The sequence below is a fragment of the Triticum urartu genome, chromosome 7 (assembly GCF_003073215.2).
Source record: "Triticum urartu cultivar G1812 chromosome 7, Tu2.1, whole genome shotgun sequence".
In the NCBI taxonomy this organism is placed as follows: Eukaryota; Viridiplantae; Streptophyta; class Magnoliopsida; order Poales; family Poaceae; genus Triticum; species Triticum urartu.
The window spans coordinates 132,716,327-132,722,326 of record NC_053028.1 but is presented as its reverse complement, the minus strand read 5'-3'; positions in this window follow the sequence as shown (position 1 = coordinate 132,722,326).

The window sequence follows — 6,000 nt, the reverse complement described above, 5'->3', positions numbered from 1 at the left end:
ACTATCTGCAAAGCTAGAATTGTCGCAAAAGGTTTTCGACAAGTTCAAGGTGTTGACCACGATGAGAATTTCTCACTCGTACCTATGCTTAAGTCTGTCCGAATCATGTTAGCAATTGCCACATTTTATGAAATCTGGCAAATGGATAAACAAAACTGCATTCCTTAATGGATTTATTAAAGAAGAGTTGTATATGATGCAACCAGAAGGTTTTGTCAATCCTAAAGGTGCTAACAAAATATGCAAGCTCCAGCGATCCATCTATGAACTGGTGCAAGCATCTCGGAGTTGGAATATACGCTTTGATAAGTTGATCAAAGCATATAATTTTATACAGACTTACGGTGAAGCCTGTATTTACAAGAAAGTGAGTGGGAGCACTACAACATTTCTGATAAGTATATGTGTATGACATATTGTTGATCGGAGATAATGTAGATTTATTCTGCAAAGCATAAAGGAATGTTTGAAAGGAGTTTTTCAAAGAAAGACCTCGGTGAAGCTGCTTACATATTGAGCATCAAGATCTATAGAGATAGATCAAGACACTTGATAAGTTTTTCAATGAGTACATACCTTGACAAGATTTTGAAGTAGTTCAAAATGGAACAATCAAAGAAGGAGTCTTTCCTGTGTTACAAAGGTGTGAAGTTGAGTAAGACTCAAGACCCGACCACGGCAGAAGATAGAGAGAGAATGAAGTCATTCCCTATGCCTCAGCCATAGGTTCTGTAAAGTATGTCGTGCTGTGTACCAGACCTATTGTATACCCTGCCCTAAGTTTGGCAAAGGAGTACAATAGTGATCTAGGAGTAGATCACTGGACATTGGTCAAAATTATCCTTAGTGGAATAAGGATATGTTTCCCGATTATGGAGGTGACAAAAGGTTCGTCGTAAAGGGTTACGTCGATGCAAGTTTTGACACTGATCCAGATGACTCTAAGTCTCAATCTGGATACATATTGAAAGTGGGAGCAATTAGCTAGAGTAGCTCCGTGCAGAGCATTGTTGACATAGAAATTTGCAAAATACATATGGATCTGAATGTGACAGACCCGTTGACTAAACTTCCCTCACAAGCAAAACATGATCACACCTTAGTACTCTTTGGGTGTTAATCACATAGCGATGTGAACTAGATTATTGAATCTAGTAAACCCTTTGGGTGTTGGTCACATGACGATGTGAACTATGGGTGTTAATCACATGGTGATGTGAACTATTGATGTTAAATTACATGGCGATGTGAACTAGATTATTGACTCTAGTGCAAGTGGGAGACTAAAGGAAATATGCCCTAGAGGCAATAATAAAGTTATTATTCATTTCCTTATTTCATGATAAATGTTTATTATTCATGCTAGAATTGTATTAACCGGAAACATAATACATGTGTGAATACATAGACAAATAGAGTGTCACTAGTATGCCTCTACTTGACTAGCTCGTTGAATCAAAGATGGTTAAGTTTCCTAGCCATAGACATGAGTTGTCATTTGATTAACGGGGTCACATCATTAGAGAATGATGTGATTGACTTGACCCATTCCGTTAGCATAGCACTTGATCGTTTAGTTTGTTGCTATTGCTTTCTTCATGACTTATACATGTTCCTATGACTATGAGATTATGCAACTCCCGTTTACCGGAGGAACACTTTGTGTGCTACCAAACGTCACAACGTAACTGGGTGATTATAAAGGAGCTCTACATGTGTCTTCAAAGGTACATGTTGGGTTGGCGTATTTTGAGATTAGGATTTGTCACTCCGATTGTCGGAGAGGTATCTCTGCGCCACCACCCACCGTGTAGGCCGGAGTGAATGTTGTGATGTGCCACACCCATTCCTCTTCCTTGGTCCTCCACCAGACTCTCTTCTCGGCTTCCTCCACTCCTGTCTTCCTCTTGTGCGCTGTCGTCGGTGTTGAGAGAGAAGGGCAACTACAACTGCAAGCAAGATGTCGCGCGGCCGCTCCCGCTCCTGCTCCCGCCGCCCCACCGCCGCCTCTCGGCCGGAGGCGCCCAAGGGCCGCCCGGCCTACGTCTGCACGCCCAAGTCCCTCGACTACCCCGTCCTTGCATCTGCGGCCCGCCACGGGGCTCCGGACCCGGTGGTTCACTTCGGCCGCCCGCTCCGGGGCCCCACGGTGTACCCGCGGATGACCCCCGAGATGGACCTCGAGGCCAGGTGCACCGGCTACGCCTTCATCACCCCCGACCCCGAGGCCGCGGCCTCGAGGTCGCGGACACGAAGGCCCTCGTCCGCTCCGCCATCCACGCCGCGGCGCCGGACCTGCAGTTCGAGCTCCTCGCTGTCACTCCGATGATGGCCGACATGTGCCTGCTCTTCGCCATGCCGGAGGACCGGGTGGCGGCCATCGCCAAGCAGCTTTTCGAGCTCGACGGCTACTCGGTACAAATCGGCCAAGACCTGAAGAACAGCCGCCCTGCCCGGGCAGACTACCTCATCCACATCAACCTGCACAACTACCCCAAGGAGGAGCGCGCGGAGGATGACATCCACTCCAACTGCTCCAGCATCGGCCACGTGGTCGAGATCGACCCTGCCTGCTTCGCCGCGCCGGAGCTCTCCCCGCCCTGGCTCGTCGTCCAGGTGGAGCACCCTCGTGAAATCGCCTGCGAGCTCCGGATTCGGTACGTCGGTTTCTATGGCAGCGGCCACGTCTGTCCCATGGAAGTCGCGCGCACCACCATGCCAGTCGAGATCGTCAAGGTCTGGGACCTGTCCCGGTCCAACGACGGCAATGGGAGATACGTGTCTCCGTTTAAGCCCTCGCCGCAGGTCGTGCCGGACAAGCAGCCGGCGGCAGCAGAGGAACTGCTGCCCGCCCCGGGCTCCCGGCTGGACTACCTCGTGCACATCAACCTGCACAACTACCCCAGGGAGGGGTGGACGGAGAAGGACATCAGCTCCAACTGCTCCAGCATCGGGCTCGTCGTCGAGATTGACCCCGCCTGCTTCGCCGCGCCTGAACTCTCCAGGCTCCGCCTGGTCGTCCGGCTGGAGAATCCTTGCGACATCCCCCACGAGCTTCGGATCAAGTGCGGTGGTTGGAATGGCGGCGGTGGCGTCTGTCCAAGGGAAGGCCCTCACAGCGTTGTACGCGTCGAGATCGTCAAGGTCTGGGACCAGTCTCCATCCAACGGCGGCAATGGGGGAAGATTCGTGTCTCCCTTCAAGCCCTCGCCAGCGGCGGCGCCCTAGCTGCTCATGCAATGCAGCCAACTAGTACTAATCTCGGTTTGGAACTCTGGGTCCTCTCCTCAGTGAGATTGCATTCGAGGGATTCGACGCTCCTTTGGTTAGAAGTTAGAACTGCCCAAGCTTCCAGGTTTCCCTAGGCTCCATGGATCACAGACCAGCTTAATTATGTAGTGGTTGCGATGACAGCAAGCAGTATATATATATATATATATATTCTCTATTAGTAACGCTTCTAGGTTTTGTCAGTGACATGTATGACTCATGTTCATTCAAGCTTTAGGTTGCTGAATCGGTGCTACTGCTATGCTTAGCGTATCTTATTTATTTGGGGCAAAATTTCTGGTCGAAGCTACATTTCTAATCGGTAGCCCCCCCCCCCCCCCCGCGTGCGGCAGCGCCACGCCGCACCAGCGCAACCCCGCCGGCCGCCTCCAGTTGCCACCAGCAACCCCCACCTCCCGCCGCTGTCGCCGAGGGTGTTGCAGGCTAAGCCTACGGGCCGCAGCGGCGGCGACGTCAATCCTCCTCGGCCCGGGCTGGATCTAGGCGGCGGTGTTCTACTCCGATCGGATCAAGGGCGGTGGCGTGGGCCAGCGGAGACCAGGGTCGGCGTGCTGGAGCTGGCAACGGCGTTCTACTCCAGCCGGATCAAGGGCGGTGGCGCGGGCCAGCGGAGACCAGGGTCGGCGTGCTGGAGCTGGCGACGGCGAGATCTCTGCGGGGGCGGCTAGGGCGTTCGATCTGGGCCCAGATGGGCTTCAACGGGCCGCTCCACATGTTGTCGTGCATCTCCGCTGATCTGGCGACGTCAAGCGGCTTCTGGGTTGGACTTGCAACACGAGGACGTCGGGGGCTCCGAGCTCCGGCCCTGGCACGTCGGTGGTGGCCGTCTCCTTCGCCGGAGGTGGTTGGCCGACTGGTTGTGGTATCTCGCATCCAGTCCTGGCGTCGAGTGGGGACGATACTGCCGGTGAAAACCGTGTTATGACTCCGGTCATGGCGGGCGATGGCGGCGTTTTCGCATCGTTATCTTGTTGAAGACATCGCCACTGTAGTTACCGTCGACTTGCTTGCGCTGCTCCGTGTGAGAACCTAAACCCGGTTTCCCGGTTCGGATGATGGCAGCACGGGAGGCGTCGCTCTCCCTCATCGGGGCATCGTTTTTGCAGCAGCTGTCGGATGGGGGAGATAAGTGGTGGAGCGGTGTTTCATTTACCGCATCGAAGACGATGGATCTTAGCGGCGTGGTGCAGCAGGGTCTTGGCGGCGGAGGTGTGATGATGGACGCGTGCAAGGAGGTGGCGTTGTTTGGCGGCGTGGTGGAGTCGATGACAGTCCTGGCAAAGTCGATGCGTCTGCACATGCTCTGAAGATGGATCAGTGGATGATGGCGGTGGCAGCCTCAGAGGGTGCGCCAGTCCGGTGTGACCCAGTGTCGGCATCGTGGCCTGGCTGGGCCATTCGGCTTTAGATGTTAGGCTTTCGTGCGATGTCTGTTTGGTATTCGGTTCGGACATTCGTCACCCTTTCATCATCAGGGAATATGAGAAGCGATAGGTGTTGTCAAGTTGGTAGTTTCAGGCTCACTGATGTATTACTTTGTAAGATCTTTATGAATAATTAATGAAATGGTTTCATGCATCGTCCAGATGCATGAGACGGGGGTATATCATCTTTTTTCTAAAAAGAGTCATTTCTAATCAGTAAAAAGCGGAAATCTGTATGGAATGAACTGGCCAGCCCTGTTGGTGCTTGAAAGTGCAATTATCCCTAGGTGGTTTTGTTAATTCCTAACAACATATAGCTCATTGAGCTAATACTATTTCAAGATTAATATCTCAGGAAAGCTCAATGATTGGCATGGCATGGATGAGAAAAGTGGACCCCTTAAAATGCTAAGGACAAAAGGATTGGCTCAAGCTCAAAGCTTAAGACTCTATATTTTCTATTTTAGTGATCCAAGATCACATTGAGTCTATAGGAAAAGCTAATACTATTAAGGAGGGATGAGGTGTTGCTTAATGAGGCTCTTGCTCAAAATGCTTAGTGATATGCTCCAAAGCCCTCAACTACTTTCTCACATCCACATATGACCTAAACCAAAAGTCAAACTCGACCCCACCGATTCTTTCTATCCGGTGCCACCGAGTTCAGATGTCATAGCCACTGCCACAAACCCTAGGCAACTCGGTCTCACCGATAGGGATCTCGGTCTCACTGAGATGGGATTGTAATCTCTCTGTTTCCCTTCGTAACGTTTTGGTCCCACCGAGATGAGCGATCGGTCCCACCGAGATTGCAATGTAAACTCTCTGTTTCCCTTTCGTAACATTTCAGTCTCACCGAAATGAGCGAATTGGTCCCACCGAGTTTACCTGACCAACTCTCTGGTTAACTTATTACCAAAATCAGTCTCACCGAGATTACGTTATGCCCTAACCCTAACCATATCGGTCCTACCGAGTTGCATGTCGGTCTCACCGAAAATCCTAACGGTCACTAGCTTTGCTGAATCGGTCTGACCAAGTTTATCAATTCGGTCCCACCGAGATTGGCAAGTTGTGTGTAACGGTTAGATTTTGTGTGGATGCTATATATACCCCTCCACCTCCTCTTCATTCGTGGAGAGAGCCATCAGAAAAAACCGACACTTCCAACTTACTTTTTCTGAGAAAGAACCACCTACACTTGTGTTGAGGCCAAGATATTACATTCCTACCATATGAATCTTGATCTCTAGCCTTCCCCAAGTTGCTTTCCACTCAAATCTTC